Source organism: Macaca nemestrina, chromosome 15 (assembly GCF_043159975.1).
Source record: "Macaca nemestrina isolate mMacNem1 chromosome 15, mMacNem.hap1, whole genome shotgun sequence".
Classification (NCBI taxonomy): Eukaryota; Metazoa; Chordata; class Mammalia; order Primates; family Cercopithecidae; genus Macaca; species Macaca nemestrina.
Genome location: NC_092139.1, coordinates 14444753 through 14472117, shown reverse-complemented (window position 1 = coordinate 14472117; position 27365 = coordinate 14444753). Strand labels below are relative to the sequence as shown.

General features: G+C 48.1%; 1 long non-coding RNA gene across 4 annotated transcripts in view; it reads left to right on the top strand.

The window, feature by feature from the left end:
• LOC105470685 (uncharacterized) overlaps positions 1 to 21830 on the top strand; it is a 39394-nt gene extending 17564 nt beyond the window's left edge. For 3 of the 4 annotated variants that reach the window (XR_003015629.2, XR_980694.3, XR_980693.2), the window contains 2 exons: positions 251 to 579; positions 1065 to 3535. This is a non-coding gene — a long non-coding RNA (uncharacterized lncRNA). Of the gene's footprint in view, positions 1 to 250; positions 580 to 1064; positions 3536 to 21721 lie in introns of those variants that run through there. The other variant, XR_011613255.1, reaches the window with a different exon arrangement.
• Positions 21831 to 27365: the final 5535 nt, after the last annotated feature.

Here is a 27365-nt window from a genome sequence, read left to right as displayed (position 1 = left end):
CACGGAGGCTGAGATGGCTGATGGCACAGGTGGCTGTGGGCTGATGTGTCACTTTTGACCTCAAACTGAGGCAGCAGGGGGACGAAGTGGCCGCGAGGCACAGTATCTGGCATATGTGTGAGAAACAGCCACAGTGCCCGGGGGTGGGGCCAGGGTCTGAACGTGTCTCCCAAAGGTCATGTGGGCCTTTAAGAGGTGGTTGGGTCCTGCGGATTCTGCCCTTATGAATGGATTCGTGTCATTATTGCAGGAGTGGCTTCATGATGGAGAGAGTGGATTTGTCACGAAAGTGAGTTCAGCCATTCCTTGCTGTCTCACATGCCACCTCTTGACATGGGATGCCCCCGCCATGGGATGCCCTCGCCATGGGATGCCCTCGCCATGGGATGCCCTCGCCATGGGATGACAGCAAGAAGGCCCTTGCTTGAGTGAGCCCCTCCATCTTTGGCTCTCCGGCCTCCAGGACTGTTAGAAATACATCTCTGTTCTTTGTAAATTACCCAGGCTGTGGTACTCTGTTATGGCAACACAAAACAGACTCAAGACACCACTACGTGGATGAAGAAACAGGCCCAAGAGGTGAGGAGTGTTGTCCAGGTCTTCCGGTCAGAGGAGCGGCAGGATGGGATTTGAACCCTAGGACTGTGTGGCTTGTGACCACTCCTAGCTTCAGCCTTGCCTGGTGCTGGGGGGCTTGAGGCCAGGATGATGGTCAGATGTTTGGGCACACTGGGCCCTACCCACTTGGAAAGAGGCTGGCCTGGGGTTGAATCAGAACCAGAAGTGACTCAGGCTAGGACCCCTCTGCACCCTCCCTCAGGCCGCGGGTAATTACCTGCCCAGGTTAATATCGCCCACTTTCCGCCACCTTTCATCAAGGCTCCTGGAGCTGCCAGGCAGTAATTAACCCTTACAGCACCCCTCTGAAGTCAGCACTGAGGCAGACATGTGATGAAACCTGTTTTTTACGAGTAGGTAAACTGAGGCAGAACCCATTACAGCCTGGGAGCCTGTTGTTTCCCCGTGACTCAGCAGCTCAATCAGTCGCTGCTTTCTTCCCACAGGAAGCACCAGCTGGCCCAGATGCTTCTCATCTTTAGAGCTGAGCTGCAGGCTGGAGACCTGGAAGGCCCTCGCAGCACCTGCTCTCACCCTCTCCCCTCACGAAAGCACAGGAACTTGGGTTTGGAGCCTATGAAAAGGGCTGGAATCTGACTCTGCTCTGTGACCCTGGGCAAGTCACTGCCCCTCTCTGGGCTTCAGTTTCCTCCTTGGTAACACAGAATGATTATACCTACCCCTTGGGTTTGTTGACCTGAATCTACCTCTGAGTCATTGCCTTTCCTTCTTGCTGCAGCCACACTGGCCCCTTGATGGTTCCTTGAACACAACAAGCCCTTGCCCACCTCAGGGCCTTTGCACGTGCAGTGCCAGATGCCTGGAATGCCCTTCCTTCCCATCTCCCCATGGCCGGTTCATTCTCGTCTTTCTTGGCTCAAATGTTACCTCCCCAACCTAGATAGCACCCCTGCCACCTCTTCAGCCTGTCTTACTCTTCCTCAAGCACTTCTGGAGGTATCTTGCTATTTATCTTGTTTGTATCTTTTTCAGCTCCATGAGGGCGGGACATCTTGTCTGTTTCATTCACAATGTGTTCCCAGAGCTCAGCACAGTGTCAGGCACACACTAGGTGCTTAAGAAACAACTGCTTCCTCAACCTCTTCCCCTGCCAGCCCCAAGTTCAGCTAACTGGCTGTGTGACCCTGGGGATTGCTTTTCACCTCTCTGGTCCCTTATTCTCCCTTGTGGACAAAGGATGGCCTGGGCATGAGTTTCTTCAAGGACTCAGTTAGCAATAAAATTCCTGGGACCCCAGCTTCATTATCTCCCCAGGCAATGAGGTAGAGAGCAAGAAGGCAGGTGAGCAAGGACCAGCCTCCGCCACGCAGACACCCTCTTTCCGGCTTCTCTGTCCTCCCACTTTGCCCTGGGTTTGTGGACTTACTCTGGGCAGATCTCCATGACCAGCCACCCCCTCCCTTGGCATGTCTGTCAGCACCCTTGGGGGAAAGAATTTGGAAAGGGGAGGGAGAAAAAGAAAGCAGGGTGCGAGAGGATGGTTCCCACACCTGTGTAAATAATTTGTCATCTTAAAATGCTCAAGTATGCTCACCTTTAATGCCTGGTTCTTGGGCTTGTTTTCCTTGGCAAGGCCCCCACAGGAGTGGAATTTCGGCCGAAGGGAGCCCAATTGTCATCTTCTAAGCATGTTCCCAGGCCGGGGGCCGGGGAGGGCTCTGACTGATGCTCCATTTCCGTCCCCAGAAGTGCTGGAACGTTCCTGGGATCTAGGGAGCAGCCTCCAGTCCTGGAAGCTGTCCCAGATTTCTGGAATGTTGGAATTCAAACGGCCTCCTGCCCATTTTCCGGAGGAGGAACATGAGACCCAGAGAGGGGAAGGAGTTGGCCTGAGGTCATACGATGTGCAGAGGCGAGCTAGAGTTTGCCGGGAGAAGGTGCGGGTGTGTGGACAAGTCAGCATCTATCTCCCATTTTCAGGTAACAGCACCTCGACTTCCTACTGAACAACCTTCTCTTCCCTCTTCTCAGTCCACGAGGAGGCGGGTGCCCAGAGGCCTCTGTCTCCAGGGGTGGACATGTGACCAGGTCTTGCTCTAGTGATTGGTCCAGGGATGAGCACATGACTGAGCCTGCCCAATGAAACTTGATCCTGGGACTTTAGAGCTGGCCATGATTTGTGAAGGAGATGCCATTTTTCCATTGGATGGACAGTGAGCAAGTGAACGCTTAGAGCAAAAAGAGAACAAAACAAGGGAAAAGCCTGCCTGGGAGGAAGCAGCACAGAGCTGGACAGGCTTTGAACTCCTAGATCCCACTGTACCTGAAATTAGGCGCCTTCAACTTTCCAGTTATGTGAGCCACTGCCTTTCTCATTTTTGGCTGAAAACAGTTGGGACTGGCTTTCTGTCCCTTCCATACAGAAGGTGCTGACTGACCCCTGCCCCATGGGAGAAGAGACTCCAGGCAGAGGAAATAGTGTGTATAGACACCCCAAAGCAAATGCCAAGCGGGGCACTCATGTGCCAAGGAGAAGGAGGAAGAGGCACCTGGGAGCTGAACTTAAGAGTTAGTCAGGTGGTCAAGGTGGGAGAAGAGGGTATCTTTAGCAGAGGAAACAACCAATGCAAAAGCTTGGAGGGGTGACTAGTTAGTGAAGATCAACTATGTGCTGAGCTCGTGTTGGGTGGCAAGGGACACAGACGAAAAGGGCACAGTGGAATCCAGCTACTCCTCACCTGCCCCAACACAGTGCAGGCTTGTCTGCTTTTGGAGCCAAACCTGGACACCTCCGTGTCCTTCCCCTGGCAGAGTGCTGCCCGCGCTGTCTCAGACTCTCCAGCATCTCCTGGTTTGGTGATGTGCATCATGGGGAACACACAAGATTATTTTATAGGCTGCACAGACAAAGCGTAAAATCACCTCGGGTCACATAGCGAGTTATTCTCCCTGCAAATTCTTTACAGTCTTTCCTTTATATCCAGGAGAGTCTTTGTTTTTTTTTTTTTTTTTTTTTTTGAGACGGAGTCTCGCTCTGTCGCCCAGGCTGGAGTGAGTGGCGCCATCTCGGCTCACTGCAAGCCCCGCCCCCCGGGTTCACGCCATTCTCCTGCCTCAGCCTCCCGAGTAGCTGGGACTACAGGCGCCCACAACCGCGCCCGGCTAATTTTTTGTATTTTTAGTAGAGACGGGGTTTCACCGTGGTCTCGATCTCCTGACCTTGTGATCCGCCCGCCTCGGCCTCCCAAAGTGCTGGGATTACAGGCGTGAGCCACCGCGCCCGGCCCTATCCAGGAGAGTCTTTGTTTGGTGCTAACCTGCCTCTAAGACCAAATACTTGCTAATCTCCCTTTGTGAAAAAGAGAGCAGATCTCAGGCTCATTCATGTATCTAGCTAGACTTTTCAAAATGTCCTATAGAGCTGCAGCACATATGAGCTTGTCCCAGGCCTGTAATCGGCACCCCAGTGAGCAGACTGGACATCCCCACCCCCAGAGAGAGCTGCCCTCTCTCCCCTCCACTCATGTTCCCTCTAGGGATGCTGCGATCCCAACTTGTATCACCACAGATGAGTTTCACATGTTTTTGAATTTTACATCTTATATGTTTTCTGTTTCTATACAAGTTTGCCTTTTCTAGAATTCCATATAAGTGGAATTCTATAATGTGTTATCTCAATTTGAGTCTGTTTTTTTTTTTTTTTTCCTGCTCAGCATGACACTTTTGAGATGCATATATGCTGTTGTGTGTATCCGTAGATGGTTCTTCTTTATTGCAGAATAGTGTTCCAGGGTATGGATGTACCAAAGCTTGTTCATCCATTCACCAGCTGAGGGATATTTGGACTGCTTCCAGTTTTTAGCCATTATAAATAAAGCCATTAGGCACATTTGCAAACAGGTTTTTATGTGAACCTAAATTTTTGTTTATCTTGGGTAAATTTCTAGGAGTGGAATTGCTGGGCCAGGCGGCCAAGTGTATGTTTCACTTTTTCAGAAACCGCTGAGCTGTTTTCCAAGGTGTCTGTACCATTTTTCATCCCTACCAGGAATGTATGAAAGTGTCAGTTGCGGCCGGGCGCGGTGGCTCAAGCCTGTAATCCCAGCACTTTGGGAGGCCGAGGCAGGTGGATCACGAGGTCAGGAGATCGAGACTATCCTGGCTAACATGGTGAAACCCCGTCTCTACTAAAAATACAAAAAACTAGCCGGGCGTGGTGGCGGGCGCCTGTAGTCTCAGCTACTTGGGAGGCTGAGGCGGGAGAATGGCGTGAACCCGGGAGGCGGAGCTTGCAGTGAGCCGAGATCACGCCACTGCACTCCAGCCTGGGAGACACAGCGAGACTCCGTCTCAAAAAAAAAAAAAAAAAAAAAAAAAAAAAAAAAAAAAAGAAAGTGTCAGTTGCTTCGTATTCTCACCAACACTTGGTGTTGTTAGGTTTTTTTGTGTGTATGTGTGTTTTACTTTTAGTCATTCAAATAGGTGATAATAGTATCTCCTTGTGGTGTTAGTTTGCATTTCCCTAATGACTAATGATGTTGAACATCTTTGTATGTGTTTCTTTGCCATCTGTATATTTTCTTTGGTGTAGTATCTGCTCAAACTTTATGTCCGTTAAAAAAAAAAAACCAATTGTTTTCTTCTTAATAGATTTAGAGAGTTCTTTATATATATTCTGGATACTAGTCAAGCCTTTGTCAAATATGTGATTTGCAAATATTTTCTCCTGTTCTGTGGCTTGTCTTTTTATTCTTTCAATAGGTAGACTTTAATAACATGGTTTTGTTTTCTTTGTAAGCATTTTTTCTGGTTATCTTTGATTTGTGGCATGTATTCTTCGGTTTTTCAATTCTAGTGATAACACCAAATGTTTTCTTTTAAAATGAATTTATTTAAGTAAAAAAGTCAGTAAATTTGAAGAAACACATTAAATATGGAAGAGTAGAAGTGAAGAGTAGACAGCATAAAAATTGTGAAGACAGTTTCCAATTTGCATAACCAAAGTGCGGGCAGCTCCGATTTGTTCATCAACAAATCCTGATGGAGCCCCCACTGTCCACCAGGCTCTGAGCCAGGTGCTGGGGACACAGCACCAAACGAGACAGTTGTTTCTGCTCTTTTAATGCTGGCTTTTCTCCAGTGAGTCTCTCTTCATCTTTCAAAAGCCAATTTGAATGACCCTTCCTTCGTCCAGACCTTCCCTGGAATGTTTGTCACACTCTACTGCAACTTTCTATTTCTGTCTCTCCCAGGCAAGGGGCACGTCGGGCAGCCTCTGGTAGGGTTGCAGAGAGCTTGGTGCATAGATACTTCAATAAATAGCCTCTCACAGAGTACAAGCTATGATGAGGTGCTGAAGACCAGTCGCTGATTCCATTGGTTGAAACTAGCCAGGTCTACCCTGATGAAGGGGCCTGAGGACCCTCCCACCTGCAATCTGGCTGACCCCATGCAAACCAAGGTCTCTCCCCTTGGCCTCCCCTCCCACAGATAAAGACACCAAGAGAAAAAGCCTCCCGAACCCACTGCCTTCAGCCTCTGCTATGTGCTTCCCATCCAGTGCCCATGGATGCCTTTCCTGCAAGGCTCAGTATTCACACAAACACTTCCCAGGCATCTTTGCTCTGACCTGCCCCAGGCCCACGACCTTCACCTCGGCCTCTTACCACCCTTCCCCTGTTTCTCCACTCCAGCACACCAGCCACCATTTGCCCCTCCAACATGCCTAGCTCATTCCCACACCTGGGCTTTTGCACTAGCTCTTCCCTCGTTCATTGCCTTCTCTGGCTCTCCACGTTCAGTTCTGAACTTCACTGACCCTCCTCAGAGGCCCTCTAGGCTATGCTACCACAGCCCTCTGTCCTTTTTTTTTTTTTTTTGAGACAGGGTCTCACTCTGTCACCCAGGCTGGAGTGCGGTGGTATAATCATAGTTCACTGCAGCCTCCATCCCCCAGGCTCAAGTGACCCTCCTGCCTCAGCCTCCTGAATAGCTGAGACTACAGGTGTGTGCCACCACGCCCAGCTATTTTTTTTTTTTTTTAAGTAGGGATAAGGTCTCAGTATGTGGCTCAGGCTGGTCTCAAAATTCTGAGCTCAAACAATCCTCCCACCTCGGCCCTCCGAGTGCTGGGATTACAGGAGTGAGTCACTGTGCTCAGACACCCCATGTATTTTTGATCCCTTCATTCTGTTTCTTTCCTTTGTAGCATGGAATGCTCTCATTTCTGAGTTTATTTTTGTGTTTGTTTCTCGTCTGTGTCCCCTGCTGGAGTGGCAGTTCCATGAGCGATTTGAGTCTATTCTTCTCTCCATCTCCCCAGTGCCCAGCACCGTGCTCAGCACACAGTCGGTACTCAATCAGAATTTGTTGAATCAATGAGAGAATGAATGAATGGGGTCATGAGCTCTCCCTTCTCCAGATGCACTCACGGCAAAGTTGAACCCATCTATCTGCCCATGAGTCAGGCTAGTTATCCTGTGGGCCCCTCCTGGGTGGGTACTGAGGGCTGCCTACTGGGTCCAGCCAGGCCTGTGTCTTGTCAGTTGCCCAGGCTAAGGGACTTTCCACTGTCCTTGGAGTTGGCCTGTGGAAAGTTGTTCTCAGGACCTCGTGAGCCCGGGGCCATGGATGGGGCTAGAGGTAGCTGCAAGGTACAGGGACCCCGGCATGAAATTCCATCAGTTAACACTGTAAGTGAGGCTTTCCAGCTCCCTTTTGTCCTCCCTGTGATGCCAAGGGGAGGGAGAAACACCTTGTGGGGCTTGTGTATCTTGAACACCTTCCTACCACCTGCTTTTTCTTCAGAAGAAACAGAGCAGATCTCAAGTACAAGCTGTCATCAGCAATAGTAGCTGGTTTTGTTTCACTTTTTTGTATATTTCACCAATTGTCTTCCATTTGCAGCAAGTGCCTTAGATTGGGAGCCTACGAGCAGATCCCTAACAGAATAATATGAAGGCAAGTAGTCTATTTGGGAGATGCCTCCAGAAAGCACTGGTAGGGAAGTGAGATCAGGGAGGAAGGGCTGCCAATCTCAAGAGTGCTACCAAGTCAGTAACCACTTAGGCAACTGGGCTCGGTCCTACTGTGGCATGCTGGGAGCCCATGTAGTAATGGAGTTAGCCCCCCTAGGGGAGGGGATCCGGTGGCCAGGGAACTGGGGAAGGGACAGGACGACTCAGGTCGTGCCTGTCATTGGTTGACAGCAGCCGCTTGGAGTGTTAGTTCCCAGCACATCCAGCCTGCCCCATGAGCAAAGCTCACAGGTGAAGGGGGCAGGTGCTGTCTGTGTTCACCAGAGAAAAGGGAGAGGGGGCATGGCCAGGACACAGACAACAAAGGCCTCACAGTCAACACTGGTTCCTCATTTCCTTTAAAATTAAATTTTAGCAAGCATTTAAAAAGCGAATTGATGGGAAGAGTAGGTAATACCAGCAGGTGAAATGTGAACATGGCAAAATGCTGCTAGTTTTCAAGGCATCCAAAGCCCTTAATAGGCAAACAGGTGTTCTTCATGACCCACAAGAATGGCGTGTTTTGGGCGGTAACAACATTCCCCCTTTCCTCCCAGCATGCCAGACTCATGCCCACTCCTAAGACGGCCCAGGACCCCTGGGAGTCCTGGAAATGGACCATGAGGCTTGGAGGCAGAAGCTCTGTGTGACTTGGGGCTTGCCCCTTAACATCTCTGGGCCTGTCTGTTAAAAGGGGATGTTCTCAAGTCACGTAAAAGAGTAAATGTGCAAAAATAGTCAAAGCAATGCTGAAAGAAGAACTAAGAGAGAGGACTTGTTCATTCAGACATTAGAATATATGACAAAGGCATAGGAAATAAAACAGTTTGGTATTGGCATATAAGTGGACAAATACATTATGGGAATAGAAGAGCATCTAGGAATTAACCTGGTTATCACCTGTACTACCTGCACTCATGGATGTGAAAGGATTTAGGAAAGGCAAGGCATTGGCGGGCATAGGATTCTCTGGATTATGTGTGGGCTGATGAAGAAGCTTCCAACAGACTCCCCACCTGCAGCCCCTCCCCTATAACCTACCAGGCATGGCACCAGGGACACTCATTCTCATGAGCTGCACTTACCCCTGCTCTGCTCTGGAAATATCAGAGCCTCCCACGCAAGATGCATTAGATCACAGTTGTCACCATTCCTCCTTTTGCAATTCTCTTTGATGCTTCTGATTAACCCAAGGAGAAAGTCTCAGGTGGGCGCCGCTGGACTTGAACACCTCTCCCACGTTTGCTTGTCTCCCTTTATGAGGCAGAGCAGACCTTAAGCTCAGAGGCTTTACCAGGCAACAGAATGCAGCTAGGATTTGGTAATGTTCTTTTGTGATTGTTGTTTTAAGGTTACTTTCTATTTATAGAAATGAAAAGTTGTTTCCTCTTTCTGATAGTAACACAAATTTTCCTTTAAAAATAATTTTTTCTGATCCATATTACAATGAGAATGAACCTCCAAAACATGATGCCGACTGAAAAAAGCCAGACACAGAGGTTTTTTTATTTGGTGAGACAGGCTCTTGCTCTGTTGCCCAGGCTGGAGTGCAGTGGTGTGATCTCGGCTCACTGCAACCTCTGCCTCCCAGGCTCAATGATTCTCTCACCTCAGCCTCCCCAGTAGGTGGTACTACAGGTGTGTGCCACCACACCTGGCTAATTTTTGTATTTTTTGTAGAGGCAGGGTCTCCCTGTTTTGCACAGGCTGGGCTCAAACTCCTGGGCTGAAGTAATCCTCTGCCTCAGTCTCCCAAAGTGCTGGGACTACAGGCATGAGCCACCATGCCTGGCCAGAAGGCCACATATTATATGATTCCATTTCCAGGAAATCTCCAAAATAGGTACATCCATTGAGACCAGTGAAGAATGGTGGTTGTTAGGGGATTGGGAGCAACTGCTTAATGGTCACAGAGTCTCCTTTTGGGGTGATGAAAATGTTTCGTGGTCAGCTAGAGGTGATGGTTGCAAAATATAATACTAAAATGCCACTGAAATGTTTACTTTAAAATACTTAATATGCTATGTGAACTTCGTCTCAGTAAGTTATTTTTTAAAAAAACCAACTGAGTAAACCGAAAAATCAATTTACTTAAGAAAAGGTATGAATGGCTTTAAAGATGGCTTTTTTTTTTTTTTTTGAGACGGAGTCTTGCTCTGTCTCCCAGGCTGGAGTGCAGTGGCGCAATCTCGGCTCACTGCAAGCTCTGCCTCCTGGGTTCACGCCATTCTCCTGCCTCAGCCTCCCGAGTAGCTGGGACTACAGGCGCCCGCCACCATGCCCGGCTAATTTTTTGTATTTTTAGTAGAGACGGGGTTTCACTGTGTTAGCCAGGATGGTCTCGATCTCCTGACCTCGTGATCTGCCCGCTCTGGCCTCGCAAAGTGCTGGGATTACAGGCGTGAGCTAAAGATGGCTTTTAAGTGAGGTGTGGGAGACACTGGCTAAGGGGATGAGTCTCACCACCACACATCGGCTCATACCTTGCCCAGGACTGGAAGGTCCTCTGCTCACTGACGGAATCCTATGCAACCCTGGGAACCCAGCTCAAGCCTCACCTCTGCAGGAAGCCCTCCCTGATTACACAGGTGGTCAGGCGGGGTCAGTCCTGTAGCCCTTCAGACCCAGGTGTGAATCCCAGTCTTGGCACTTACTAGTGGGAGGAGTCTCTTAACTCAGACATACTGGTTGACTAAGAGGGCCTCAGTTTCCTTATCTGGAAAATGGGGGCTTATGATAGTTCTTATCTCACTAGGTTGAGCTCCTACATAGAAAGTTTTAGGACAGAACCTGGGGAGATGAAGCTGCCCTTAATTCACACTTCAGTCTGGCACTGATTACATCACAGCCGCATTCCTTTTCCTCCTGTCTCCTACACTGTGGGCAAGGGCTCAGCCTTTGTAATCTCTGTATCATGTTGCTGTACAGAACTCATGCACAGTAGGCCCTCAAGAAGGGCGGGTTGGCTGACATGCAGAGGAACTCCCAGAATTCCACCTCTTCTCTCACCTCCACGGTCCCCACCCTAGTCCAGACCCTGCATGGCTTACCTGGACTATTGCGGTCTCCTCCTCCCTGGTTTCCTGGCTTCTGTCCTGAATCCTCCACCTCCAATCCATTCCCCACATGCAGTCAGAGAGATCCCGTGAGAACCTAAGTCAGATCTTGTCCCTTCTCTGCCCAGAAACTTCCCACAGCTCTCACCTTGCTTAGAGGAAAAGCCAAGTCCTTCCCGTGGCTCATCCACTGTGGGACATGCCCCAGCCCCTCTCTGCCCTCTCTTCCTCCTCCCCCAGCCTTCGTCCCTATACAGTCTCCTTGTTGCTCCGACACTCCAGGTTCCACCTCAGAACCTTTGCATCTGCCATTCTGGTTTCCTGGAGCACTTTACCCCACATTACCCCACACGGCCCGCTGCTTACTTCCTCACCTCCTCCAGGCCTCTGCTCAAATAGCACCTGCTAGGGAAGCTTCCCCCTGCTTCCCAGGTTTTGCTGGACTCCGAAGCTCTTTTCTTCCCAGAGGCAAAGCCCTTGGCTGGGGTCCTGGGCCCAGCCTGGTGACTCAGGTGGAGAAGATGCTCCCAGGCCTCCCGCTGGATTTGGGGCCCAGGGTCAGCCATGGGGGTAGGCGGTACCTAGGCTGTACCTGGCGCAGAGGCCTCTGCCTTCCCCTGCCGTGGGAGGCAGCCCTGCCCTGCACACACGGGCTTCCAGGCTGCGGGTGGGAAAGTCCCACATCCTCCTCTGCTTACCTGACTCGAGCTGACTCAGACCCCCAGCCCTGGCCAGAGGGGAGCCGCAGCTGCTCCGCCCCTTGATGGGAAGCAGAGCTGTGGCTGTGAGGGCCTGGCTGGGCCAGACACTGACTCACCTCGCTCTATCCCGCCCCTGCGCTGGGAGCCACGCCTCCCTCTGGCCAGAACCTCTTGGCCCGTCTGCTGTGGGAGCTGCCCCAGGCGGAGTCTTCCTGAGGGGTGCCTTCTTCTGCCTCTCGGAGCCTTTCTGTTCCTTCAAGGCCCAGCTTGAGGGCCATCTCCTGCTGGGAAACATCAAATTCCCTGTGGCCAGAAGGAGAAAAGGATGTGGGAGAGGTAAAATAATAGTGATGATAGGCCGGGCGCGGTGGCTCAAGCCTGTAATCCCAGCACTTTGGGAGGCCGAGACGGGCGGATCACGAGGTCACGAGATCGAGACCATCCTGGCTAACACGGTGAAACCCCGTCTCTACTAAAAAATACAAAAAACTAGCCGGGCGAGGTGGTGGGCGCCTGTAGTCCCAGCTACTCGGGAGGCTGAGGCAGGAGAATGGCGTAAACCCGGGAGGCGGAGCTTGCAGTGAGCCGAGATCGCGCCACTGCACTCCAGCCTGGGTGACAGAGCCAGACTCCGTCTCAAAAAAAAAAAAAAAAAAAAAAAAAAAAAAAAAAAATAGTGATGATAATATAAGAATCATAGCAGCTAGCCATGCTTACTATGTGCCAGGCACTGTGCTAAACACTTCACGTTTTAACTCATTCAGTCCTCACAATAGTCCTATGAGGTAGGAACTCTCATTTCCCAAGGCACAGAGTGGTCAGTATCCAGCCCAAGGCTACCAGCCAGGCCGTGGGAGGAGGGGATGTGAATCTAGGCAGCTGGACATTGAGTGGCATTGAGTGGCATTCTCACCCCCAGCTCTGAGAGCCGAGTGGAGGCCCCGAGACTGGAATGCAGGGAGCTGGGAGGGAGGGGAGCCAGGTCCTGGGCTCTGTTCCAGTGCCCGTCCCCACAGCGGGATTTTGAGTCTCCCCAGGCAGAGGCCAGCCCCCTCTCTCCAGGGGAAGAACCTCGCAGAGGGGGGGGCCCTGCCACAGCACAGGCTGGTGCTTCTTCCCTCCGTCGGGGTGGAGCTCAGAACAGAGGGTCTGGGCAGTCCACCAACATTGCCCAGCCCCGAGTGATGCCAGCCCCTGCTCTGGGCAGCCACTGAATAGGAATTCACACAGGTAGGGCAGGGACCATGGCGTGGGCACTTAACTCATTAACGCTGCCAGCCACACTGTGAAGCGGGGACAGTACAAACATCTGTTTTACAGAGGAGGAGACTAAGGCTCAGAGGGCGACAGGACTTGCTCAAGGCCACAGAGGTAGAACATGACAGGAGTGAATTTGAACCCAGGATTGTTCTGATGCCACACAGTCAGAGTTCCTTCTACTGGGCGGTGACACAGCATCTCAGTGAAGAATGGGGCAGGGTGGGAAGCAGCCACAGGAAAAAGCCTGGAGCCTCAGTTCACATCACCCTCTCCCTCTGGCCTTCCACTAACCTGCACTCACCAGTCCATCTTTTCATTCCTTTACCCATATATCCACCTACCTACTCATCCACACATTCATCCACCATCCAAACATCTCTCCATCTATCCTTCCATTATTCCATCTATCCTTTCCATCCAATTCTCAGCCATCCATCCACCCATCAAGACTTCCCTCCACTTGTCCTTCTATTCATCCACCCATCCATTCTTCTATCCCTCTTGCCTTCTATCTATCCATCCTTCCATTCATCCATCTGTCCATCGGTTCAAATATCATCTATCCACCTATCCTTCCTTCCAACCTACAATCCATCCATCCATCCAATCATCCGCCCACCCATTCATCCATCCAGTCATCCACCCACAAATACATCCGTCCATTCATCCGCCCACCCACCCACTCATCCTCACAGCCACCCACACATCCATTCATCCATACAACCCACAAATGTCTATTTGAATGACAGCTGTGATGCCCAAGCCTTGGGGTTGCCGTGCCTTGAGCCAGAAGAAACATGCCTAATTAGGTTCCTGTTTATTTGTTGTTCCAAGAAGGTTAATTGTGGGCTTTGTAAACAGCCGTTTGATGGCTGAGGAGTTACTTTAGGAGGACAGTTAAATAAACAGTCACTGGGTGGAAAATAGTCAGTGCTGGTACACGGCGGGTCTGGAGTCATGGCCTGCCTTCCAGAGGAACGATGGGACTGAGTTCCAGTCAGTGCAGAGGCTTTGAGTCAGAATGATGGGTATGCTGGCAGTAACAGCTCATCTGTGTTGGGTGCCTACTGTGTGCCAGATGCTGTGCCAAGGAGCCCTCACAGCAACTCCAGGTGATGGCAACCATTATGGCCCCAATTTATGGGTAGGGAGACTGAGGCTGGGGAAGAGGAAGCTGTGTGTCCAGGGTCACGTGTCTGAGAAGTAGCACAGCCATGACACCGATCTAGACCTGACTCTGTGCAATAATAATGATAACAATAGCAAATAATTACATAGTACTTACTATGTGCCCAGCACTGTTCTAAGAGCCTTTTTTGCCTGTACCCTATGAGGTCAGAACGAAATATCATCCCCTCTTTTACAGATGAGAAAACTGAGGTTGGAGACATGAAGCAACTTGCTAAGAATTTTTAAAAGTTAATTATCTGGGCCCAAAGTCTTACTCTTGATCATGTTATTCAGTGGAATGTACTTTCCATGCGTTTAACTTAGATCCAGCCATACATGATCTGCCAGACATTTTTAAAAAAATAATTTTTCATCTATTTTATATCTCTAAAAATACTGCAATATTATAACTTATGTGTTTTTTATTACTTGCTGCTGAGGTTGGTAAAATGTTTCTGTAAAGAGCCAGATAATAAATGTTTTAAGATTTGTGGGCCATACCATCTTTATTGCAACTACTTAACTCTGCTGTGGTGCAGGAAAACAGCCACAGACTGTATGTCAGTAAATGACTGTGACTGTGTGCCAATAAAACTTTATTTACAAAAACAGGTGGTGGGCCAGGTTTGGCTCAAGGGCTACAGCTTGCCAACCCCTGACTTTGCAGTACACACGTGTTTATATTTACCAAACCATGTTCTCTGCCCTTTTATGAATGAGATAAAAGCTTTTCAAGTGTGATTTCAACCAGGCCATTTCACCTCCAGGCCATTTGCTCACCACATGCCCTATATACTGTTTAGCAATTTGCCCACTATTGGCAATTTTGGAAGGAATTTGCAAATTACTTGAATTAACCTGCTTTCTTCATTTGCAATATCAGTAAATTAATGACAACTGTGAGGGGCACTCAACTTGGCTGATCACCCCAGCAGGGACACTGAGGATACTTCATTCCAAATCTGTAAACTTTGAGCTTGAAAAAAAAAATTGAAAAGTGAAAGTGAGAAGTTCTGTGGCTGGGGTTCTATTACTGTTTTCTATTGGTGACAAGAACAAGGAAATGAAAGGATGATATGGGAGGGGTGTTACAAAATGTACTCAGAGCTAGTGGGAAGAGAACAGAGTAGTGTCAGAAAGATCCCTTTTCCCCGTTGTCCCCACCTCCTTCCCATCAGTATTCATTTCCCAACCTCAGAAAAGTTGTGAGCCTGGGTAAAACAGCATGTGGCCACTCCAAAGTTAAAAGACAAATGGTAACCTAGGTAAAAATATTTGAAACATAAATGTAGACTGTGAATTTATTTCCACAGTATATAAAGAGTTCCTGCAGAACAATAAGAAAAAAACCACAAACCCACTAGAATAATGGGTAGTGGGTGTGAACAGGCAATTTACATAAAATACAGATGGCAAATAAACATGCAAGATGTTCAGTCGTGCTGGTAATCAGGCAAATGCAAATTAAAACAACAATGCGAGAACATTTGCCATGCCTCAGGTTGACATGAATGAGATTGGTGATGTAAAGCGTTAAATTAAGGAGACTGGGAAATGGTCACACTGATATACTGCTGGTGGTGGTGTAAATTGAAACAGCCTCTCCAGAAGACAATTTTTACAGTAGCCAGTAAAACTGTAAGTTCACATTTTTGGGGGGAACACTGCAGTTCCGTGATGTGGCATATCCCTTAGTGAAACATCCCCACACAGGCACAAGGAGTATGGTCAAGATGGCCACTGGGAGCAACCTGAATATCCATCAGTTGAGGAAGGGTTAAACACCCTGCAGTGGTCTAAGGCTCCCCATCTTTTGAAGCGCAGTCTACTCACCTCCATCACTGATGTTGAACCTGCTAGGTGCTCACTCTTCCAAGCATCTCTTGCAGCTAGTGGGTGGTCACATGACCCAGGTTCCACCAATCAGACGTGCCCACTGAGACCTGGAAGCAGGGATAGTTCAGGGTCAGCAGAGAGGGCTTACTGATCCAGTGTTGGGTGTGATTTGGGGTACTGTCCCTGCTGACCTTAAGCCTGGTTCTCCAATCCCCCCAAGCTCCCCAAATCCCCTATTTTATTTTGAACTTTCACTGAAGTATAGCACACATAGAGAAAAATGCACAGGTCGTAAGCAATAACTTCACGAGCCTTCATAAGTGAGTACATTTGTGTAACCAGCCTTTCATCAAGAAACAGAATATTCCAGTTCCTTTAAGCTTCCCTTATGCCCTCTTCCAGTCACGACTTCCCAGAGGCTAACCAAAGCGAGTTGTGTCTATTTCTAGTGCTTTATATAAATGGAACCAAATGATGTGTGCTTGTTTGTGTCTGGCCTTTTTCCCTTAATGTTCAAGTCTTTGAGATTCACCCATGCTGTAGCGTGTGGTTGCAGATCTTTCATTCTCATTGCTGGGCAAAATTCCATAGTCGGAACAGTGTCTGAGTGTGTCTCTGTTCTTTCATTCATTCTCCTACTGATGGACATTTGGGTACTTTCTAGTTAGGGGAGATTTATGAATAGGGCTGCTATGAACATTTGTGTGTGTCTTTTTTGGTGAAAATCTGTCTGCACTACTATTGAGTGTAGTCCTATCGTTGAGTCTTATGACAAGTGTATGTTTCACCTTATTAAGTTGCCAGTGTCTTCTGAAGTGCTTGCACCATTTTGCATTCATGTATGAGGGTTCTTTCTAGATGCTCCATATCTTCATCAACTCTTGGTATTTTCCATATTTTTCATTTTAGCCATTCTAGTGGGTGTACAGTGGTTATCTCCTCAAGGTTTTCGTTTGCATTTCCCTGCTGAGCAAGGATATTGAGCACCTCTGTGTGTTTATTGATCCTTTGGGTATCCCCTTTTGTGAAATGCCTACTCGAGTCTTGGCCATTTTTGTTTATTGGATTGTTATTCCCCCCATAAAGTACTTTGAATAGACTGCTTCTCTGTTTAAATTACGGTATCAGCCAGGGCTTTCTAGAGAAACAAAACCCAACAGGATGGGTGTGTGTATATATATTTATATTTAATTTAATTTTTAAAGGGATTGTAGAAGCTGGCAAATGTGAAATTTGTAGGGCAAGCCGGTAGACTGGGGACTCAGGCAAGACTTCTATGATACAGACTTAAGGCAGAATTCCTTCTGCCAAAAACTTGGATTTTGCTCTCAAGGCCTTGAACTGATTGAATGAGGCCCACTCACGTTATCAAGTCCATCTACAGAATATCTTTTATTTTTATTTTTATTTATTTACTTTTTTGAGATGGAGTCTCACTCTGTCGCACAGGCTGGAGTGCAGTGGTGCGATCTCGGCTCACTGTAACCTCCACTTCCCAGGTTCAAGTGATGCTCATGCCTCAGCCTCCCGAGTAGCTGGGATTACAGGCGCCCCCCACCATGTTGGGCTAATTTTTTCGTGTTTTTAGTAGAGATGGGGTTTCGCCATGTTGGCCAGGCTGGTCTCGAACTCCTGACTCAAGTGATCTGATCTATCATCCTCAGCCTCCCAAAGTGTTGAGATTACAGGCGTGAGCCAATATGCCTGGCTCAGAATCTTTTTTTTTTTTTTTTTTTTGAGACAGAGTCTTGTGTTGCCCAGGCTGGAGTGTGCAGTGGTGCAATCTCGGCTCACTGCAACCTCTACCCCCTCAGGTTCAAGCGATTCTCCTGCCTCAGCCTCCCGAGTAGCTGGGACTACAGGCGCCTGCCACCATGACCGGCTATTTTTTTTTTTTTTTTTGTATTTTTAGTAGAGATGGGGTTTCACTATGTTGGCCAGGCTGGTCTTGAACTCCTGACCTCATGATCCGCCCGCCTTGGCCTCCCAAAGTGTTAGGATTACAGGCGTGAGCCACCAGCCCAGCCCAGAATATCTTTATAGCAACATCTAGACTCATGTTTGACCAAACAACTGGGCACTGTAACCTGGTCAAGTTGACACGTAAAATTTAATGATCACAATTACCCAGAGCTGTTTATGTTGCGCTCAACTCTCAGCTCTATCTAATCTACTGTGAAAATACACACATACTCACACACATGCGCACACTACCAACAACAGTGGTAGGCATTTCATTGTAAGTGCATAGAAGTAAATCTGGAAGGATGCTAAACTCATTACATGACCCGGTTGGGGAATGTCCAGGATGGACATCAAAGGGTATTTTAACCGTAAACTGTAGCTGTAAAAATATTTTTTAAGAATATGATAATGGGTTAATTGTATAATTAAAATTAATATTTAAGTGGCAAAACTTTTAAAAGAAAACCAAAGGAGTCATTGAGTCCCCATTACTCATTCAGCAAAAATTTGCTGAGCACCTACTATGCTTCGGTTGTTGGAGACACTGTGGATAAGACAGATCCAGTCTCTATCTTGGTGGAGCTGATGTCATAGTGGAGAAGACAGGCAATAAAGAAGCAAACAGGGAAATAGCAGATGATTTCAGAAAGTGTTCAGGAGTATTCTGAAAGCAAGTAAGCCATGTGCAGGGGCACAGTATGAATGGGGACAGGGTTATGTTGGTGTGGGAGGTCAGGGAAGGCCTCCCTGCAGTGATATTTGAGCTCAGCCCTGAAAGAGGAGAAGGAGCTGGAAGAGCACACCAGGGGACCAACTCGGCACATGCAAAGGTCCTGTATTAGTCCATTCACACGCTGCTAAAAAAGACATACCCGAGACTCGGTAATTTATAAAGGCAAAGAACTTTAATGGACTTATAGTTCCACTTGTCTGGGGAGGCCTCACAATCGTGGCCGAAGGTGAAGGAGGGGCAAAGGCACGTCTTACATGGTGGCAGGCAAGAGATTGGTGCAGGAGAACTGCCCTTTATAAAACCATCAGATCTCTTGAGACTTATTCACTATCATGAGAACCGCATGGGAAAGATCCACCCCCATGATTCAATTGCCTCCCACTGAGTCCCTCCCACTACACATGGGGGTTATGGGAGCTACAAATCAAGATGAGATATGGGTGGGGACACAGCCAAACCATATCAGGTCCTGAGGCAGGAATGAACCAGATGAGCTGGGATGAGAACGCAAGCAAGCTTCTGATTTGGAAACCGACGCTCAGAGAGGGATACAGACAACTCAAGGCCACAGCACTGGACGTGGTGTAACTAAACGAGAATAGAGCAGTGTGCTGGTACAGAGCTGCCTGTACAGGAAGGAGGCCTCTGAGCTTCTCGAAGGGCTCTATCTGCACTCCCCCACAGAAATCCCCTTATGATCAGAGCCAAACATTGGAGACCTAGCCCCCAGGCTTGTGCCAGCCTTGCCCTGTCAGCCAAGGCCAGTATCCCCACTGAGGGGCATCTGAGGGCTCCGTACTCTTTGCCTCTGAGTTGAAGGTCAACAGAGGCTGCCACTGCTGTTTTACCTAATTATATAACAGAGACCAGGGAGGAAGGTGTCTGGGATAGATGCTTTACCTGCACCATCCCATCGAATCCGCTAAGAACCCCATGAAGCAGTATTATTATTCCCATTTTGCAGTTGGGAACACTGAGACTCAGAGAGATCAAATACCTTGACTCCAGAGCCTGTATTTTTTTTTTTGAAACAGGGTCTGGCTCTGTTGCCCAGGCTGGAGTGCAGTGACATGATCTCAGCTCACTGCAACCTCCACTTCCTGGGCTCAAGCCATCCTCCCACCTAAGCCTTCTGAGTAGCTGGGATTACAGGAGCATACCACCACACCAGGCTAATTTTTGCATTTTTTTGTAGAGAGGGGGTTTCTTCATGTTGCCCAGGCTGGTCTTAAACTCCTGAGCTCAAGAGATCTGCCTGCCTAAGCCTCCCAAAGTGCTAGGATTACAGGCATGAGCTACCGCACCTGGCCCAGACCTGCATTCTTTACCTTTACAGTCTAGACCCTGCTCCTATAGATCCCCAGGCAAGAGTGAGACCATCTTTTTTAAATGCCAGAGCCTCAGATAGAAAAGGATGATCTTACCCAGGACTTCATTATACAGATGAGAAGACCAAGGTCCAAAGAGGGAGAGGAACCATCCCCTGACTATACAGAGCTGGGTCTCCTGCTCCCAGAGCCCCTCCAGCTTTACCCCCTGTTCCCCTCCCCTTCCTTCCATTCATGATGACCTCACTGGCCTCTAGGCTGTTGCTCCAATATGCTGAGCTCAGTCCTGCCTCAGGGCCCTTGTACTTGTTCCCCTGCCAGATCTAGTCCATCGCTTCTCGTCTTCCTTGACCACTCCATCTATAGTGGCTCTGCGTGTTGCTTTCCTACCTAGGTTTATTTTTATTCCTAGCATTTATCACCTTCTGTCATTATATTAAGTGTATAGTTTCTTTTTGTCCATTACCTGCCTAGAATATCAGAACCATGAGGGCAGAGACTTTGTTCACAGCTGTATCCCCAGTGTCCAAACCAGGGCCTGGCCTCCATGATGCTCAATATGTGCTTGTGGGATGGATAGATGGGTGGATGAATGGATGGATGAATAAATGGATGGATAAATGGATGTATGATATGAGGGAGGAAGGGAGGGATAGATGGATGGGTAGATTAATGAGTGGATGGATGGATGGATGGATGGATGGATGGATGGATGGATGAATGAATGGATGGATGGATGTTTGGATGTAGGGGTGGATGAATGGATGGAGGGAATGAGGAGTGGATAGATGGATGAATGGATGGGAGATGGGTGGGTGGATGGATGGATCAAGGGAGTGAGAGAGGGAAGGGATGGATGGATAGTTGGATAGAAGGGTAGATGAATGGGTGGATGAAAGGGTTGACGGATGGAAGGAATGATGGGCGGATGGATGGGTGAGTGGATGGGTAGATGAATGGGTGGATGAAAGGGTTGACGGATGGAAGGAATGTTGGGTGGCTAGATGGGTGAGTGGAAGGGTAGATGGGTGGGTGGATAGATGGTGGGCGGATGGACATTTCTCCCAGCGTCACTTCCCACCCCCGGGCTGTGGGTCTCTCACTTGGCTGCCCTGACTTGCCTCCCCTGGCCCCAAGCCCAAGCAGAGAGCTCTGGGGGCTTCCACATGATTGGGCAGGATTTCTGTTTCTCACCCTCCTCTGAGGCTGGGCAGACAAAAGCCTTTGTTCTTCCTCCCTGCCTGGCCCTGCTGCAGCCAGGGTGGGAAGTTGCTGGCAAGTCAGCAACTTAATTTTGCTGTAACTGAACCGAACTTTGAGGTGTAACCTGTCAAGCAAGCCCCGGAGGCTTCTGCGGTCCACAGGGGAGGGGCATGATGGAGGTATGGTGGGGAGCACCATGGCCAGGCAGAGAGATGATCCCTATCTAGGCGGACCCCCACGTCTCCCAGAGTAGATTCATTTTTTGAAGCAAGGAGGGGGAGCTAATAGATGAAACTGGCTCTGGGCTCTCTATGGACAGCTGGGGATGGCGTTTCTTCTTGATCTCCAGAGTTGTTCTACAGGGTGAGGGGTAAGAAAGGGGTCCCCTGCTTAGTGCTCACAGTGGTCCTGTGAGGGGGTGTCAAGATCACCATTGCACAGAGGGAAAAACTGAGGCTCAGAGAGACTAAGTCACACGCCCCCAGGATCACCCGGCTGGAGTACGGAAGGCAAGGTGTGGACCTGGACAGTGTGGCTCAGATAAAAAGGTCTCATGTCCCATGTCACCCCATCACACTTGGCATAAGAGCCACAGTTCTTCCCTAACACTGCCTTGCTGGATGAACTCAGGTAAGCCTCTTTCCCTCTTCGGGTCTTAGTTTCTCTCCTCTGTAAAATGGGAGGCTTGGCCCTAATTTAGATATTGCAGAGTTCTCTGGGTTACTGGGATCACTGGGTTCAACTTTCATAATAATATGAAGTCTCAAAGAAATTCTCAAATTCTCTCACAGTCTTGTGGCCACACCTAGGAGCCACAGGCCCATTAGACAGAGCAGCAAACTAAGGCCCTAACTGGCACCGTCATTTTCCCCAGAGCCCTAGAGTGTGGTGGGATCGCTGGCTCCCGCCTGAGCCCTGTCGGGAGTTCCAGGCGTCCACTTGCCCCCAAGGCTGAGCACTGCACCGGAGAGATGGCCAGAAAAAGCAGAATCTTGGGCAGGTGCCGCTGACCCATTGGGTAGGAGGTCTAAGAATCCAGATCTGCAGGATGGGGGATGAGGCGGTGGGGGACTTTTCTCTGGAGTGGGACCCTCCCTTGGAAGCCGGACTGGATGGGTAACATTGCTCTGCTGGGCTGTCACTAACCAATCAAAACCAGTGGCCACTTGCCAATCTTCTGTCTTTGTCCAGGGCAGAATTGAATCTTGTTCAAATAAACTCAAAGGCCAGGTAGATCACTGAAGCAAAGACTGGAGAATTTGGCACTCTGTAGCCTGCCAGCCCTACCCAAACATCCTCAAGGGATCTGCATGACCAGCTCATTGCCCTGCCTACTCCGACCAGAGAATGTGGGAAGAGGCCCCGGACCTCTGTGCAGCGGTGGAGGCCCGCTTGGCTGCTCCTGACCTGCGCCTCTGGCCTCTTCAGCCTTTCCTCCAAATTCCACTCTGTGCACAAGCTGCTGGTCACCTCCCTGCACACGCTGTGTTGCTTCCGGCCTCGAGGCCTCTGCACATGCAGTCTCCTCCACTGAGTTCTCCTGGAAACAGGCCCTCAGACACGAATTCAAGTGCAAGGAATATATTTTGGGTGGTGATCTCAGGAAGCACCCATAGCAGGTTAGGTCATCAAAATAGGGAAGAAAGACCATAAAATAAATGGTATGAAACCAGTCACCACTGTGGGCAACTAGACTTCAGACCCATCAGGGAACTCTGGGAGACAGTGAAGAGCATGCGTTTCAGTCATTCCAACCCAGTCGCAAGGGGAGGGATCACGTACCTTCCAACATCCCCCAGTCGTGAGCTGCGGGCTGATTCCAGGGGCTAGTTCCAACTCTCTGGAACTTCTGACTGAGCGTGCACCCACAGCCAAATGAAAGTGCTTAAGCAGACATCTGCAGTGAGCAAGAGTGGGCATCTGTCTGGGGCACACGGGCCGGGTAGCAACAGCGTCTGCTACAAATGTTTCTTGCTTCCTGATCTTTTACAAGCAGACTCCTATTCACTCTTCAAAGCCCAGCTCAGATGTGACCCCCTCGGGGAAGCCTTCCCTGACCCTCCTAAATCAGTCAATCACTTCATGAGCTTCTAATATCTGCATGAATCACAGTGGATTCTTATTGCTTGTCCCACAGGGGAGTGAACAACTTAAGGTCAAGGGTTTTACATCTTGGGCGTTAAGAACACGCATGTCACGCAGTCTTGAGTTCTGCCCTCCTGGCCCCTCTGAACAAACTGTGGTCTCCTGTCTGTCCCCAGGGCCTGGTTGTTATTGGGCCCTCAGTGAATGTCCAGATAAAGGGATTGGAATGACAATTTCAGCTCATTGACTTTTCCTCTTTCCTCTAAACTTTCCTGGTATTTCCATGATGGATGTTTTGGTCCAGCTAGTGGGTCCTGATTCTAATTCCTCTTCAGAATCACTGGGAGAGCGTTTAAAAAACTTTGGGGGCTGGAGCCCCATCCCCCTGAGATTCAGATTCTGTTACTGGGATCACTGGCTTCAACTTTCATAATAATATGAAGTCTCACAGAAATTCCCAAATTCTCACCCGGACAAGGGCATGCAGGGAGTGAGTTTGTCATGAAGTCCTACGGGGAGGGAGCCAGAGGGCAGGCAGCCTGGAGTCCATGCTGGGAGACAAACGTGGAGGAAGCAGGAATTAGAAATTAAAAGAAATGAACTGGACATATGGGCAGCCACATGGTTAGAGCTTAAAAACAAACATAGAAAAAAGGGAACATGGCGGAGCAATGCTTTATGACAATACGATGTAAATGACTGAGAACCACAATGAGACCGTGCCGTCCTTAGGAAGGGGCTCTCAGACGTAGCTGCCCACTAGATTTGTCTGGTAACCCTTAAAGATTCCTATGCCCATGTCCACTCCCAAAGCCACTGCAGTGGAATCTCTGGGGCGAGACCCAGTATTTTTAAAATGCGAAGCCTGGGCTGAGAACTGCAGAACATGGGAGAACTGCTATCTCAATCCTTTGTCCCCAGAGGGGAATTCATCCTGTAATAATGTTACAAGGGTAAATTGAGAACTAACTATGTGCCAGGCACAGTGCTCAGACCTTTGCACACATTACCTACCCTTGTGTGGAGAGTTCTTTCATAATCCCTATTTCATCGATGGGGAAACCAAGGCACAGAGTGGTGAAGTCAGTGACCAAGGACTCACAGCTATTCAGTAGCAGAGCAGGCTTGTCCTCAGTACCCGGGGCTGTGAGTCCGGCAAAGGAGTCCTTGGCACCTCCCTCCTGTGTGCTCCAAAGTTGCTCCCTCTGACGCCCTTTGACTCACTTCGTTCAGCAACCGCAAGCAGTTGTTGTTTCCCATAAATTCCTCACGGTGTTTTTTTTTTTTTTAAACCTCAACGTACAGGCAAACCCTACATCATGAAGGCTGATCGGCTTTTGAAGGCGAGACCTTCATTCCAAAGGTCACAGCTGTATGAGCCATGTTTAATAGAGCTTGTTTTAAATTGCTCCCTCAACCCTGTGAAAGGCGGGAAGTCTTAAAATTACTTCTCCCCAAAACTGGCGCCACCCTGCCCTGGAAGTTCTCTGACTTGTTTCATAAGGAATTATTAATTATGATTTGTTTTTGTAATTGTCCACTTGGAGTCTTGGATGACACACGCTCAGACTTGCCCATCCTTTTTTAAAAGAAGGAATCAAAAGTTCATGGAAATCAGTTATATTTAACGAGTAGAATTACTTGGGCTCAGTCCTGGATTAGCTGTGTGACCTTGGGCAAACCCCTTCCCTCTCTGAGCCTCTGTTTTTCTAGTTGTAGTAGGAAGAGTGTGGATTAATATCTCTCATAGGATTTAGAATACGTATTTCCTGCCAGTCGCTGTGGCTCATGCCTGTTATCCCAGCACTTTGGGAGGCCGAGGTGGGAGGATCATTTGAGGCCAGGAGTCTGAGATCAGCCTGGCCAACATGGCGAAACTCTGTCTTTACTAAAAATACAAAAATTAGCCAGGTGTGGTGGCACATGCCTGTAATCCCAGCTACTTGGGAGGCTGAGGCACAAAAATCATTTGAACCTGGGAGGCAAAAGTTTCAGTGGGAGATCATGTCACTGCACTCCAGCCTGGGCAACAGAGCAAGACCTTGTCTCAAAAAAAAAAAAATTATATATATATATATTTCCCATACCATGAATATGCCGGGGTATATGAAAATGCTTTAAGTGGTACATGGATGGACATTTTATAAGTTGTATTTTTTATTTCAACTTTTAAAATTTCTTGGTATTACATTTCATTTGTAAATGCAGACATTTCTTGTTGTTGGGATAGTCAACGAGGAGGAGGAGCTGCTTCATGCAGTCAGTCACTCAGGAATCTGACAGATGGGGACTCACTCATCTGCAACAGGTCTTCCAAGGTTTCCCTGAGGATCAACATCCTGCCAGCCGCCAGAGGAGGGGAGGTGATGGAGGAGAAACCCATGCTCAACCAGCTCGGCCCAGAATGACATACACATCAGTTCCCCTCACATTTCACTGGATAGAATTTATCACATGGTTCCACCTAGATGCAAAGGCAGTTGGGAAATGTAGTCCCCTGGCTGGGTGACTGCTTACCTACAACACTTAGGAGGAGGAGCATGAGTCTTTGGTGGACCCTTGGTTATCTCTGTTTCGGTATTCTCTTTTTATTTTTATTTTATTTTACTTTATTTATTTTTTGAGACAGAATATCGCTCTGTCTCCCAGGCTGGCGTGCAGGGGTGCCATCTCAGCTCACTGCAACGTCCGCCTCCTGGTTTAAGCAATTCCCCTGCCTCAGGCTTCGCAGTAGCTGGGATTACCGAGGTGCGCCACCAGTTAATTTTTGTATTTTTAGTAGAGATGGGGTTTCACCATGTTGGCCAGACTGGTCTCAAACTCCTGACCTTAAGTGATTCACCCACCTTGGCCTTCCAAAGTGCTGGTATTACAGACGTGAGCCACCACGCCTGACCAGTAAGTTGGCGGCAGTGGGATTCGAACCCATGCCTCTGAAGAGACAGTGTCTTAGACCGCTTGGCCACTCTAACTCCGTGGAAAATATTATTCTCTCTTTAAATAAATAAGTTGAAGAACAGAGATTTTCCACCCCACTTCTCAATGAATTAAAATACAATATACAATTTTCTATAGGTGGGAGGACTCATTCGATGCAATGCTAAGGTTTACTGTTTAGCTGTGGTAATCAAGACAGTCTGGTTGGCAGAGGGACAGATGCATACAACAGTGGAACAGAGTAGAGAACCCAGGAATAGACACACACAGATGTGCCCAAAAGATTTTTGACAAAGATGCAAAAGCAGTTCAATGGAAGATAAAAAGCCTTTTCAACAAATAGTGCTGGAGCAATTTGACATCCACATGCAAGAAACAAAGAAAGCGCATTGACCTAAGCCTCACACATGATCCAAAACTTCACTTAAAACAGATCATAGACTTCAACGTAAAACATACAGCTATAAAACATTTAGAAAAAAGCAGGAGAAAATCAGTCTTCAGAATCTAAAGCTAGGTAAAGAATTATTAGATGTGAAAACCAAAAGCACGATTCATAAAAGGAAAAAAATGGATAAATCAGACCTCATCAAAGTTGAAAACTTTTAACCCATGGAAGGCCCTATTAAGAGGATGAAAAGACAAGCTATAGATTAGGAGAAAATACTTGCAAACTGCATATCTGACAAAGGGCTACTACCTAGAATTCTCAAAACTCGACAGAATTCTCGAGAACTCTAAAGTCAGCAGTTAAAATCCAAATAGAAAATGAGCAAAAGACACGAACAAATATTTCAGTGAAAAGAACACGCAGATGAAAATAAACACGTGAAAAAAAGTTCAACATCATTAGCCATTAGGGAAATGCAAATTAAGGCCACAATCAGATATTGTTACACACCTATCAGAATGACCAAAATAAAAAACGATGAGAACTTTCGCATTCAATCACTGGTGAGGAATGGAGACACTAGAACACTCCTACATTCCTGGTGGGAATGTAAAACAGTACCGTATTCTGGAAAACAGTTTTTTAAAAACTGCCTTATGACTTGGCATTTGCAATCCTGGACATAAAAATGAAAACTTATGTTTGTGCAAAAACTTATGCTCAAATCTTCATAGCAGCTCTCTTCATAATAGGCAAAAACTGGTAAACCACCCGGAAGCCTGTCTATGGTTTTTTTTTAATTAAAAAAAGCTGTGTTTATATCCATACTATGGACTGCTACTTGCAATAAAAAGGAATAAAATATCGATAACACACAATTTGAATAAATCTTCAGAGAATTATGCTGAGTGAAAAAAGCCAATCCTCAAAGGTTACATAAACTATATGATTCCATTTATGTAACATTCTTGAAACCACACAATTATAGAAATGAAGAACAGATTAGTGGTTGCCATGGCTCGGGGGCAGGGTTGGGGGTGGGAAATGGGTTTGGTTATACAAGGGCAATGAGGGATCCTCGTGGTGATAGAAATGTCTGTATCTT